This window comes from Corvus moneduloides, chromosome Z (assembly GCF_009650955.1).
Source record: "Corvus moneduloides isolate bCorMon1 chromosome Z, bCorMon1.pri, whole genome shotgun sequence".
In the NCBI taxonomy this organism is placed as follows: Eukaryota; Metazoa; Chordata; class Aves; order Passeriformes; family Corvidae; genus Corvus; species Corvus moneduloides.
In genome coordinates this window covers 6,942,758-6,957,222 of record NC_045511.1, presented here as the reverse complement: position 1 = coordinate 6,957,222, position 14,465 = coordinate 6,942,758, and the positions used below count along the sequence as shown (strand labels likewise).

At 42.0% G+C, this 14,465-nt stretch overlaps 1 long non-coding RNA gene across 1 annotated transcript; it reads left to right on the top strand.

Annotated features, from left to right (window-relative positions):
• The first annotated feature begins 4,135 nt into the window (after positions 1–4,135).
• On the top strand, positions 4,136–14,235 carry LOC116438537. The gene is made up of 3 exons (XR_004237798.1): positions 4,136–4,247; positions 10,619–10,762; positions 10,857–14,235. It is a non-coding gene; the product is annotated as an uncharacterized LOC116438537 (long non-coding RNA).
• Positions 14,236–14,465: the final 230 nt, after the last annotated feature.

The window sequence follows — 14,465 nt, the reverse complement described above, 5'->3', positions numbered from 1 at the left end:
TAAAAAAAACGCCTTAGAAACCTGGGACTTTAAAAGACAAAACCAGAAAACCCCAAATCCAACAAAACCAAATACTTGTGGTTCTTCAAAGAAGCAGGCTCAAAAGAAACCGCCTCGAAAGCAGAGGAGTCTGCTAGGCTCTTTGCTGCTCTCAGCATCCGTGTAAGTAACTCTCTCCACAATTATCAGCTGAGTCTATTTCACCACAACGGATTTGATTGTGCATTGACGCTGAGAGGGAGGGAGGGAGATGACAGGCAGCCTCGAGGAAGAGATTTATCCCGGCCTGTCAGGCAGTTTGATAAGGGATGTGGACTCTGCGATGTCTCACAATAGCTTTTTTATTTGTTTGCTTAATACTGGGCTGTTTCAGAAACGCACACAGCTGAGCTGACAGGAGATGCAAACAGAGCACACTCGTTTGGGAATTACGGGGGTGGTGGTACACAGGAAAATAGCCTCAGTCTTCTTCACAGGAAAGTCAGCTGATAAACTGATCTTAAGACAACGTATCTTCCTTCCTGTAAAATGCAATAACAGGCAGATCTTGTGACCTCGATGACCCTCTGCCGAGTTTACTCCTAACCAGGGAAGGGCTGGGGGAAGCTTTCCTTGGCAGACGCAGCGCACAGCTCCTATGTGAATCATGTGGCTGTGCTTAAAGCGAGAGCCAACAATACCAGCATAGTGGGCCACATATCTTTCAAAGCAAGCGAGTTCACAAAGCAGTCCCCTGCTCGCGGAGATAAGCCGCAGCAGCCCTTTCATTAAACATCCGCTGTGTACTTCCCGTCGGGGCCGCGGGTTGGCCCAGGGGACGGCCGGCTGACGAGAGCCAGCAGACGCTCTCATGGCTTCTCGTTTGGCTATTTAGGACAGATTTTCCCCGCAGCACTCGGCAGACGGCAAAGAGAAACACACCATTTATGTCACCCTATTAAATACACACAGCTTTTGCAGCCCTGCATCATGCTGCAGCCTTTCTCATCCCTTCTTGGCTCTGCGCAACAGAGTAAACATCATAAAGAACATAAAAAGGAGTTTTCCTGAATTTTCCCTGACCTTCCCTGGCAACAGAAAGCTTTAACGGGGTGAGGTTTTTTTCCCCTCGAGAAAACATGCCTCCCGCCCTCCTTCCTTCTCAAATAAATTTGGCAAAAACCCAGAGACTTGTGCTTGAGGGTTATGCTCAGGGGTCCTTCCAGGAAACTTCATTCAGAGGAGTTAATGCAGCAGCTCACTTGCCTGCTTTGAATCACACTGCGTCTGTGCTCACTTTTCCTACACTCGAGTTATGTTTGCTCTGTAGCACCCAGGCTGTTACATCTCACTCCTGCTGTACAGGTTGACAGCAGTAAGCGAGCGTCAGGCCAGGCTTTCCCCTGCCTTGCACCGCAGATGGCCCTTTCCATATTTGCTGCATAGTGTAAAATACTGCCATCTCAGATTTGTTGGTACTGTATACCCACTCTATTGCTTCTAAAAGCTGCATACCTTCTCTAAACGATCCAAGAGTGCTTCCACTTAGTCCTTTCAGCATTTACAGCTGTTAAAGTTTGTGCTGGTACAGAACCAAGAGCCTAGGGCAGGACCTAATTTTATGAGGTGCTGTATGTGAGTCCTGATTCAGGACCTTACAAGCCAAAAAGAACTAGAGAACAAGCAAGTCAGGATTGGGTACAGGCAGGACGTATGAACTCTAAATAGCATGCATATATGTCTTAAGTCAGTATAATGTCTTAAGTTGGTATATAATTGTCCTTATTGTTATGATGAGGAAAATGATGTTTAAATTAAAGTGGCTGAGTTATTTGCCAAGGAAGGCACTGTGTCAGAGGTGCCACTGTGGCTGTGCAGTGATTGAAAACAGGATCAGAATTTTTCAAAGCAGGTCTGTGAGGTCTGTAGTTGGATTATTGTCCCAATATATGATAAGCAATGATATTTAAACACCTGTAAGACTGTCTGTGGCTTCACAGGGAGCTGAGAGCTACTGCCACTAGAAATGTTGCTGGGTCCCACTGCCAGGAGATGCATTTGGTGGCAGAGGTTTGTTGACCTTAGGCTGAATTACGGTTCTTAAGCAGATTTGTATTAAAAAGGAAGGCCAGTATTTTTGATCATAGCTAACGAAACCTCTTTCTCAGATGTCCTGTTTGAGGGTGATCTGCTTGAGAGGGACGTGGGCATAAGAGCTGCTTGCTCACAAGCTGATTCCCACCCCCTTCCTTTTCTGGTTCCCTGGGCTGAGACTTGGCACATCGGCACTTGGAGCATCGTCCAGGTCAGGCACAGTAAGAGGTAAAGTTCAAGGCATAATTCTCATGTCATCCTGATTTTTCACCTGAGGTACTAGGTGCAATCTGCATTTTGTGGCCAGCCAGCAGTCGCTGGCCCACCTGCAAGTGCTGTTCACTACTTGGAAACCGTCCTAGATCTAGAATATGAATTTGAATGGAGAAATAAACATGTTGCAAATTCAACAAACACTGCTGGCTATTGAGCAGCATGCCCTGCAGCAGGGGAAGTTGAGGTTCAAAATTCTGTCTCAGAAACAGGCTCAATTAATAGAAAGAAAAACGCAGCAGATGTCTGCTCATAGAGGAAGTTTTGCCACTTTCCTCTCTTTATTTTTTCCATCTGGAAGGATGAAAATCTCACATGTGGCCTCTACAGGGCATTTTTCAGGAGGAGGAAGGCACCCCCTCCCCCTTCTGCAGTGCAGTTTAACTCGTGCAAACACAGAACCAGCGTGTCTGACCCCAGGAAGTGTCTGTACAACCAAAGGGTTATTTTGGCAGAACTCGATGTGGATTTTTTACATGCAGTCTGAAAGTCACCTGGTCTATCCAATGTGGGTCAAATGCATGGCAGAGAATGTGCTAACAACCAATCTGTAAAAATGCCTGCAGGGCTGTGCCTGATCCTGTGTCTTGGGTTTGCTAGAGCATAATCTAAATGAATGCATTACTGATACAAAAAACATGTTGCAAAAAAAATCACCCAAACTTTGCTCTAAAATTCAGTTCATCTGGTGCAAATGCACTCAGCTCTGAAATAATCCACATTTTCTAACCTTTGAACACAGTGAATTTCTTCTAACATTACAGTTCTATATAGAGTGGAGAGTACGCAAATGATAACTCATAGAAGTTTTGCTGAATGCATGTCAATTTGAGACAATACTATTATCCATAAGGTAAAGATGCACAACAAGTACTAGAAAGGGCTTTTTATTAGTACCAAAAAAAGAAAAAGAGGTGGAGAAGAAGGAAGTCTTCTTCTTACCATCTTCATACAGCATAGTTGGGAAGGTTAAAGCCTGACTCTAACCTCCATAAAACTTCCATGGGAAAGAAACACAAGCATTTAAGATAGCTCCATCTTCCTGTTCGTTTGCTCAGCAGTAATAAAATTGCTAGCATGGCCCAAGAATGCATGTTTTGAGGGAAAAGCATAAAAGTGTCAGTGGGTAATATTTGTATAGATTTGTTGTTTGTTAGAACAGTGTGCCTCTGCATGGGAAGATAACTCTAGCCTCACTCAGTGGCTCCCACTTACTCACCTGGGCCAGGTCCATGGGAATGTTTTATGAAATAATACATGAAATAGGGAATGTTTTTTCACTGTACACAGATTTTGTGAGCTGTTTGTTAGCTGGTAAAGGCTGGCCTTCAGGATGAAACGTCTGTTAATGAAATGCTACACGATACTATAGTGTGGAGTAGCCACAAACTCTGCCCAGGGCTGAGCTGGGCTCTGCTGCAGACTGTATGGTGTAGGGGAACACATGTCACTTCAGTGCATCTGATAGCCTCAGCTGTAAGGAAAGACGGCACTTCCTCTTCCTGAGTCTTTATTCAGAGCGCATTTGCTCTGTGAGAGGGACTGTGCAGCTGCTTGCTGCACATCCTCTGGAGCCCAGCTCTAAGTGTCTGCTTCAGCTGCACTGCCTTGAGATGGTACTTTAATATTAACGTGTTTGGTGAGAACAGCAGCTCTCCCACCTCAGAAATGGGGTGTGCAGGTATAAGTTCTACCTTCAGATCTCCTCTGAAAGGGAAGGAACTGGAGAATTATATCAAGTCTTCCTGCTTCTTTTTCTAACATGTACCCTCTCTCTCTGCTGCAGATCATTAGACACTCCAGACATCTTATACAGCCCCTGTATCACAACGCTCGTGAGGTTTCTCATCAAGCTAACAAGCAAATTACCCGTGACAGTCCTGGCCAAAATCCTGATGAAGGTTCTGAAACACAATGACACCCTCACTCTTTCTTTCTCTCTTGTAAAATCAATCAGACTTACACTTTAAATAGGCAAGTGGCCTAAAGGAGAAATTTTCCCAGCCTGTCAGGGTCCTGGGAGGGGGAGCTGAGGAGGCTCTTTCTGCTTGTTGTTTATTGTTGAAAGAAAGTGGGTTACACTGGAATTATAAATCTTCAAATGGAGAGAAATATTTGTAAATAGTCCATAAATGACTGGCAGTCTATTTACCCTCCCGGCTGTATTTCACATCCTACATTTTCTTAAGTCAGACCTTTCTGATTTTACTAAGGTGAAAAGTCATTGTTACAATGTGTTAAACTCAGGTAGAGGAGTATTTGAGATGACTGATATAATTAAGCATCATGCTTTGGGGGGGCCCAGGCAATTAAAAAAAGCTCTCACAGTTTGCAGAAACCCATGACTAACTGGGCCACAGATTAAAAGGTGGCTAGTAGCCCTATAAAGACAGTTACAATAAATGGTTACCTCTCCAATTTGCAGGGTATCAGTTGGCATGCCATATAAATTGTACATTGTGCCTCCCTCCAGATCCCAATTCTAAAAGTTTCCCCCAGATTTACAGTATTGCATAGAGCTTCCTCAGCAAGGGCTCACCTACTTCAAGAGCTTTACAAAATTGGTAACATTTTGCAGGTAAATTATCACTGTTTGTTCTGCCATTCAATGATTTTTCCAGTGTTTGCTAGTTCATCTGTCAATTTGCAGAAAGTTTGCTAGAGCTTTCTCACTCAGTGGTGCAAATTAAATGAGGTTTGTCTATAGAGGTTAATTGATTTTTAGTCAGAACTGCCAGTAAAAGACATTTGAGGATATTGAACCAGGCCTCTATTTTGTGTGACTGAAATGTGACAAGCTCCCTGCACCCATCCCCATGCCCTTACCCACCCCCCACCCTACCCTCCTGCTTCTTTTTATGTGCCTTTTTGATTCTGAAACTTCTGGGGTCACATTTTCAAGCCTCTCTTCACAACAATGTGATGCTCTTGCAGAGATACAAATGTTGCTCTGAGATGTATTAGCAGGGGTGCTGGGTATAAGACAACAGAGGTAATTATTCTGCTCTACTTGGCACTGGTGCAACCTCAGCTGAAGTATTGCATCCAGATTTGGGTGCTACATTTTGTGATAACTGGAACAAGATGATAAGGGGTTTAGAAAACATGAACCTCTGAGAAAGGTTAAGAGAATTGGGATTGTTTAATCTAGGAAGTAGAGACAGAAGGAAGATGTTAACACTTTGCAAACACATAGAATTTATTTTAAAGAAGGCAGAAATAAGTTGTACTCTTTTCCACAAAGGGTAGGACATGAAGCCATAGAATTATAGAATTGTTTAAATTGTAGAAGACCTCTGAGATCATTAACTCCAACCATTAACCCAGAACTGACAAGTCCACCACTAAAGCATGTGGCAAGTGCAGATCTACATGTGTTTTAAATGCCTCCAGGGATTGTGACTCTGCCGCACTACCGGGCAGCCTGGTCCAATGTTCAGCAATCCTTTTGACAAAGGGATCTTTCTGAATATCCGATCTAAACACCTTCTGGTGCAGCTTGAGGCCATGTCCTCTTGTCCTGTCAGTGCTTGCCTGGAAGAAGAGGCCAACCCCCACCTGGCTACAGCCTCCTTTCAGGCAGTTGTAGAGAGTGATTAGGTCACCCCTGAGCCTCCTTTTCTCCAGGCTAAACACCCCCAGCTCCCTCAGCTGCTCCTCACAGGACTTGTGCTCCAGACCCTTCTCCAGCTCCATTGCCCTTCTCTGGACTCCCTCCAGCACCTCAATGTCTTTCTTGCAATGAGGGGCCCAGAACTGGACACAGCACTCGAGGTGTGGCCTCACCAGTGCCCAGTACAGGGGGACAATCCCTGCCCTGGTCCTGCTGGCCACACTATTGCTGATCCAGGCCAGGATGCCCTTGGCCTTCTTGGCCACCTGGGCACACCCTGGCTCATGTTCAGCTGCTGTTAAGCAGCATCCTCCCTCGCTTGCTCACACCAGCTGTGTGAGGAAGTTGCCTTCCACACACTTCAGAAACTTCCTAGGCTGTTCCCTCTCTACTGTATTGAATTTCCAGCAGACATGTGCTGAGCTGAAGCCCCCCACAAGAACAAGGGCTAGGCATTTTGAGACTTCTTGCAGCTGTTTATAGAATATTTCATTTGTCTCTTCAAGTACTTGCCTGATTCACCACTTAAATTTAGAGTAAATCTTAGGAAAAACAGTCTGATTGTAAATGTAGCGTAACATTGGAAGCAACTTCTCAGAAGCCTGGAGTTCTCCTGCACAGGAATTTTTTAAGAACCCATCAGGCAAACATCTGGACATATCATGCAGTCTGTAGTGTAATCCTGCTCCCCTGACCTGTGGAAATAACCTGCTTTCTTCCAGTTCCCCATCTCTAGAGTGTGGTGGTTCTAAGAGTGTAGGCAAGAAAAACACATGTAGAAAGAAAAGAAAGAAAGTGGGACTACAATACAGCTGTTTACTTCCAGGCCTTGGCTTTGTCTGTGAAACCTTCAGTTCGTGAGAATCGTGGTAGAATCCCCCAAGTCCAAAATGCTCTGAATGGCTAGTTGTGGCCCTTAACTTGGACCTTGAACATGGCAAAGGCTACTGAATATCCCTTCTTGGGTTTCTCACTGAGCCCCATCATTCGTGACTGATTAAACCCATATATTAGAAATATGTCCAGTCTATCTCTAAAACACCTTTGCTCCTTTTTCTAGGAAAAAAAAAAAGATTCCACTACATTGTTTTCTGTGCTTCTCAAAAAGCTAATTGTCTTAATGGCCAGAAATCTGCATTTTATTCCTGTATATCCAGCTTTATCTGACCTCTACTCAACCTCATTAAGGTTGCTTCTGCCAGCAGATGCTACTCGTATTTAGAGACTTAAAAAGGTCAGGTTACCACATGGCCTGCTGATCAATAAGCTGAATAAAACTTGTGCAACTCTTCTGTCATGGTAAGACTGTTTTTCTATTTCTCTGAAGACTCTCAGAGTTCATTTGTGACCACCAAAGTTCGATACACGTATTTGCATAAAGCCATGACCGCAAAAATGGAGCAAGGTAAAAAGGCTGGTGTGTGACATGTTATCATACAGCCACTTACACCTGTATGTGCCATGACCACAAACTGGAACGTAAAAGAAAAATACCCAATATGCTTGCTAGCACAGTCTTACCAACCACATAAATGGTCTGTTGCTGGTTTTCTCTCTGTGTTACACGTACACACATATCTTTCATTTTGGTTACAGACACCAGGTTGAAATGGTGTTTCCCCCTAATCAGACCACACTGAAGAAAAATACGAACATTTGTTTATACCTATAATTAAGTGGTGCAATTTTTTGCAATCGATGTCTGTTTACTCCTGCAAATAAAGCAAGAGCAGGTATTTGGGATTGCTGAAAATCAAACTACTCAAGTTTATCAGCATTGGTTTGAGAGATGAACTTTAAAGACACTGAAACTCTGTTACAGATATCTTTCCAGGACAATGTAACAGTCCTAACCAGTCTTGTTTCATTCAGAATCTGTATTTCTCTTGTACATTCAGATACCCAAACTAAAAGCTTTCTTTCCCATCCTTGTCAACAAATCCTAACCCAGAAGAGCCCCTTTAATAAGGATTACAAGGCATTTTAGTGTCTTTGTTGATTAAGACCCTGGACAGAAGGTGAAGTGACTAACTAGGGCTGTTGCTGGGAGTAATTTGTCCACTGTCTAGGAAATTAAATGAGACCACCATAGCATTTTAGGAAGTCTGATAAGATGCTAAAGACGGTCATGCCTTTCAGTATCTGGGATCAGCCTTTGCAAGATTTGAACTAATTATCTAGAGTTGGAGTTGGGCAGATACTTTATTTAAAATAGGTTTTTTCAAAGCGGGCTTTTTTGACCTGGTCCCTGGTTTCTCATCTGAATTAACTGGTTCTAACTGAATGGCAGATAATCTAAAGGCATGTTAAATTAGAGGAAAGATTTTGTTGGATGTATTACTAATGCAATACCTTTCTTCTCTTTGCTGGATAAACACAACTTTTAGAATCAATTCCTGCTTCTATAAACACACTCACTTATGTACTCAGATTTGGCTTTGCTCACACACTCTATAGATGTGGCTTAGGCACCGTGTGCTCTGGGGAACATTTACTAGCATTGATGTATTCATTAGAGTATTTGTATGAGGCAAACTTGAATGAGATGGAGTTGAAGGAAAGAGAATTCACTTCAGAAATGCAAGGGAGGTGTCCCCCACAGAAGCCTTTCTATCTACAGCTACATGTTATTTCCAAAACTTCTACAAAGGCCACTGAATCCTTCTGCTGAGCCTTCAGTCAATTCCACAAAACAAAGTTCTTAACTGTTGACTTCACCCCCAGGGCCAGGTCCAAGTATTGAGTATCAGTCATTAAGTACTAGTTACACAGAAAATTTGGGCATGCCTCAAACTGTCAAGTCTACTTGTGCAAACTCAATATTTATATTAATTGAGGTGAGAAGTGATTCGCTGTCAGACAACTGCTGTTTCCTTTGTTTGGATCTGACTGGCAGCACTAGATTATGGTGTGCAATAACTGTCAAGGCGAGATAGGACATGTATCAACCCTTCATCTTTAAAATGTTTGATGAGAGCTTTCATGCTGTAAACCTGTTTCACGCTGCTCTAGATGACTTTTTAAAAATTAAAATGAGCCCTAAATTAATGTAAAAGCTTTTATTTTTTGAAAAAAATATTACCAATTACTTTCACAGTGCTAATAGGTATACGCCTGAGACCTACATTTCCCTGAACTTTTGCTGCTTTAATCCAGAGGCTGAGATTCCCTCAATCTCTCTGTAATATATTGGGTGCAACTGCAATGTCCAAAAAACAAGGATTTTCAAGTGAAGTCCATAACACACTAGGGTCCTGATAAGCCACACGCACCATGTATTGCAGACAGAAACAAGGCTAGTTAGGTATGAGTCACAAAGTAGAAAGTTTGGTAATTATTTACAACGTGTTCATAGAAATTACTATAAAAGGATAGGGATGACAGGAGGATAAACTGAGCCTGAAAGTTTTTTTCCATTTACATTCATTTGAGTCAGCCTGGAATCAATAGAATTCTGTCCAAAGGACAAGGTGTGCTATGTCAGGTGGTAATTACTCCTTGGTGCTATTCATATTATTTATACCTTTAAGTATGTATGCCAAGAAACTTCAAATCACAGTACACACAGTAATCTCTTCACTCACAATCAAACAGATCAGAAGAAGATCACTAACTCTGAAAGAGTTGCTGAACATCCATGGATTGCTTGCTATTTGGCGGATTACTAATATGTTATATCCGTTATAGGGGAAAGTGAACTCTTAATTGTATGGGATAGGAAAGGCAGAGATGGGACTTCTAATGACACAATAAGAAAAATATCAAGAAGTCAGTGTTTTATGGCTGTCAGGCCCTTTACTTCATTAGGTTTCTTTTAAAAATTTATTTTGCTTTTCTCCTGAGTAGCAGGGCTGATGCCACATCTAGACTGGGACCTTCACAAGAGACAGAAAGAAGAACAGAAAGAATACAGGCTTGCAATAAAAGATCACATTCAAGGAACATAATTTGTCAGAAAAAAGGCAAATTTAAGAGTGCCACTAATGACCTAGGCATGTCACTCAACCACAGGATCAGTGTCTACCCACTCAGCACACTTAGCTTGAATTTTACTCCAATGTGTAATGTTACAGATGGAGCAGGCTGATGTTGAATGTTATTCTATTCAAGCTAGTTAGTTCATTCTCTCTCTCAAACCAATCTTTATGTTTCTCAGAAGTTTCTAGTATTTCTAGTTTCTGCTTTACATAATTTGGTTTTCTGGACCTGATAAGGTTTTAAAGTAAATCACTGAAACCTAGGTCAAAAGAACAAAGCTCTTAGGCTCATATAATGTTGCATTTATTAAGAGATAACTTAACTGGGTGGGAAAAAATGAAACACAAAAACTAAGGGAAGCAAAGCATGATTTGTGTTTTCTCTCAAATGTGTCACTGGGAATATAATTAGGACCAATCAAAAAAAGTCCAACAAATTCCTGATCTCTTTAATAAATTTCCCCCTTCCTCTGCAATAAAAACATTTCCAGAATTAATGGCTACTATGGATGAATTGCTCCCAAGAAAACAGATGGATCAGAAAATTTCACTATCCACTGCAAGTGTGTTCATGGGCATGTTATGGGTGGGGTTGGTCCGACAGTGAGAAAATAAAAGCCCTGTTTGCTTTTGTTTCTAAGGGAACCTCCACTCATGTGTGTCATCATGTACTTTTGCACAGGGGCTTTAAGAATTTGTGCCTCGAGGCGAAGGGATGAATATTGTTGTTTTAAGTTGCAGATATGAGATGGAGGGTACTCAGAGGCATATAATGGTCAGTGCACGCAGTATTGCAGTTCTTTACCTGCTAGTACTCTTAAATCAGGTGAGTACTCCCCAGGAGCTTCTTTGTTCTATTTTTCAGATGCTGTGTTAATAATTCTTGCTTTTTGATTTTTTCCTTTTTTTTTTTTTTTTAGACAAGTGAGAAAGATGGATGCTAGCTCCAGAAGATAATTGCAAGCTCACCAGGAAACAAATTGTCTGAGAGTTTGTGCTCTGATCATGTCGTCTTCACGTGTTTTGTACAGAGAGATAGCCCTATTCAGCAAAGAATCAGAGGAGCTTAAGGCACCTGGTATCTTGCAAAACAAGCCAAAACCCATGTGTTCTCAAAGCATACATCAGCTTCCATATGTAACGCAGTGAATTGTCTTGTTTTTCTTACTTTGGAAGAATTAATCATTTTTGCATTTGTGAAATCTCAATTCTTATCAGAGTAACATATCCCATAATTTACTCTGATTGATCTTACTAATTCACTTAGCCATTCCAACTGCTTGGCTGTTGCCCAGCTTCACAGGTTTGCTGTAACAGAAAACACCAGGGTACTGTGAGCCAACTTACTCTCTTTTTTTAACTTTCTTTTTATGTGAATAAAATTCCCAAAGACTTGTAGTTAATATGTGCTGGGAATAAAGCCTGAATAAATACAGAACAAGGACTGTGGGTACTGACTTGGCCACTGACAAGCATTTAAACATATTTCTTGCACTCGAAAAGACCACTTTCTTTTTATATAAGTTTCTCTAACAAATTGCTTTAGCAGCTGAGAAACCTGCACAACTGATGATGTGTTCTGCTGTTGCTGGTGCCGTATCTCACAGCAAGTGCAAGCTTTTGAAGGTGTTTATAAAGGGCTCTACTTCTCTAGCACAATGCTTTACATCTAAATATCACGGCTGGCTGACATCTGATAGGCACTGGCCCACAGCATGCAGCTTTCTGTCAGAAATGCAAACCCTGCTCCCCTCACTGCAGCAAATTGGAGTAGAGGTGTGCAGGGTGTGACAGGCGGGGCATCAGGAGGAGAGTGGTGTGTGGCACAGCTCTCCTGCCCTCCCCAGGACAGGCTACTTCTGCAAAAATATCCTGTAAGGTGCCTTGTCTCCAAGCTACTACGTAGAGAAATTGAAGTCCTAAATAAATTAAATGCTCTAACCACCCTTAGCACTGTGAGGTGACTTCTCTCTGCAGCCTGTCCACCGGGCTTGGCAGAGCCTGCTCTGCCTGTGCCAGGGCTGAACCTGGCCCAGCATTGCTGCACAAGCCTTATGTAAAGTCCCCTTTGCATTTCCACAGAGCTGCAAGAATGGTTGTACATCACTTGGAGATGTTTTATGTTCTTTCTGGGGAGTGAAATGCTTCTGACTTCCAGAGAAACATGTACCTGTGCAGCCCCTGGGTGAGCCAAACTACTGCCTTTTGATCCTGAGAAAGTTTTCAAGGACAAAGAGAACTGTTGAAGGCAGCGTGGTGCTCATGCAACTTTTTGTCTCTGCTAATGTCAACTTTGTATTCATTATAATCAGTCAGTGTGAAGGTCTCTGTTGATATGTGTCAGAGAGACAGCTTACTCCATGCCTCTGTCCCACTGGCTTCGAAATCACTTTCCTAGTAATCGCATTTGAAAGGGCGGTCATTTTTGCCTAAAAGCCTTTCTGCCATTAACCCATTTTAGCTCCTGTGCCCAAGGCAGTCTGAGATGTAAAGGTAGTGGATATTTCCTTTGGTTGGTTTGTTTTGTGCTTTTTGCAGCACCTACCTCAGGAGGAGGGGGACATCTCAAACACAGGCATAGCCTGTCCCTCTGTCCCCACCTGGAGGCACTCTCCTACCCTTGGGATCGTTCATTTCGAGCAGCCTAATGTATTGTCAGCCAAACTGGATTGCATCAAATGTGCAAACGATTTTAAATGAAAATTAGCAAATTATGGCAGAGTCTTCCCAAATGTGTGGAGAGGGGTTTATATAACCAATTTCTGAAAAACAGAGAGAAAAAGAGACAGCTGGCAAGAAGGAAAAGATTAAACCCAAGGGCAAAAGGAAGTATTTGTAAGAGAGGAGAAAATAGTGGTTTAGTCATGATGTGTGAAAGGCTTTTAGGTGCAACCCAACAGCGACCCAGCTCTCAATATCAGAGAGGGACTAGTTTCACACCATGCAGGTGTCACTCCAGGACTTCACTAACACAGAGTGCCACTGACCTGCAAGAATGAAGGCAATGAGGGAGAAAACAGCAACTTCTCTTGAGAAGATTAGTGGGAAGAAATAAAGACAACAAAGAAAAGAAGTCACAGACACATGGGGAGAAGAATTTTTTTTTCTATTTTATTTATAGATTTCACTTAAGGTTTCTTTAATTTATATAACAACTTTGCCTTCCACAGACAAGTTCATCATAGCAGGCTGCTTCTTGTAACTCTCAGGCTTCAGGAAGATAAGGTGAAACGCGTGTGTGAAATTCTCTGTCTTGTCCATTCACAGACTTAGAGATCTTGGATCAAATCAAAACAGCAAATGACTCAAACTTTGGGCTGCTGGACTTGAGCTGCTCCCAGCAAAGGGAAAGAAATGGCTGAAAAAGAAAATATTTCCTCCTGGAGGGATTCCATGAAGAGACTAACTGCAGGCACATACCAGGAGCAATGATCAGTGCAAGTTTTGCAATGTACATTCCCAACACAGTCCAAACAGTAGTTTCTGGGTATAAGTGCAAGCCCTGAGTCACACTGTGACTGCTGTTTGAATAATCTGACCAACGAGCCTGAAAAACCATACCCATTTCTTCTGAAGTAGGGCGTTTTCTCTCTAGTTTTAAGAAGACAGGAACGTGAATAGCTGTTAATAAGCTATTGTAAGGATAAGTATAAATGTGCAGATGTTTGATTGAGCTGCTAGGTCTTGTCTTGTAATCCTTACTAATTGGAAGGCACAATATGTTTTTTCGAGTGCACTTAGAGGATCAAGTTCTGCAAACTGCAGGTATGGCGATGTGTATGGATCCGGCCATGTTTGGACCAGACCACGGACTAAATTCATCTGTGGTGACCTAACTGTAGGCTCTTTACCAGATCAGCATGTAGATGTTCAACACTGCAGTGAGGTCTCATTATGAGAACAGAAAGTCTGCATGGGGTGTACAAGTATTCCTATGGGAAGTGTGCAACCTTTGTCAATCCTTGTTTTGTAGTTCAATGATGAAAGCAACATCTGCTATTAATGAAAGCCTTAGGTTGTGACATTAGTCACAGCACAAAGTAGGAAGTCTTGCCCTGATTTTAGAATATCATGCATTCCCATGAACTTCAAAGAAGTAGGATATCTTTTGTCACTTTAAAAAATGTTAAGTAATACTTTTGTGTGTGAGTTCCCTTTAAAGGAAAATCAACTTGATATTGGAAGAAAATGCTAGTGACGTTACCATAACTATACTGATAATAATTTCTGATTTATATGTTCCTATGCATGGAAATCTAAATGAAATTTACTGTTTTCCCTGTATTTTTTTCCCAATGAAGTGAAATCAATACAAACATTATATCTTTTTAGACTATTTTCTGTTGACAGTATTCCCGGTAAACATTAACTCATTATTTATCTATCCCAAGGAATGGTATGCATTGAAAGACAATCGCTTTGCAGTGGAATGTGACCTTGGCTAGTCTATAACAGCAAAAAAATGCCATCCCTCTGACGTTATATTGTTTTGATGGAAGGAAAAATTAGCTAACTTTCTTGGAAAAGTT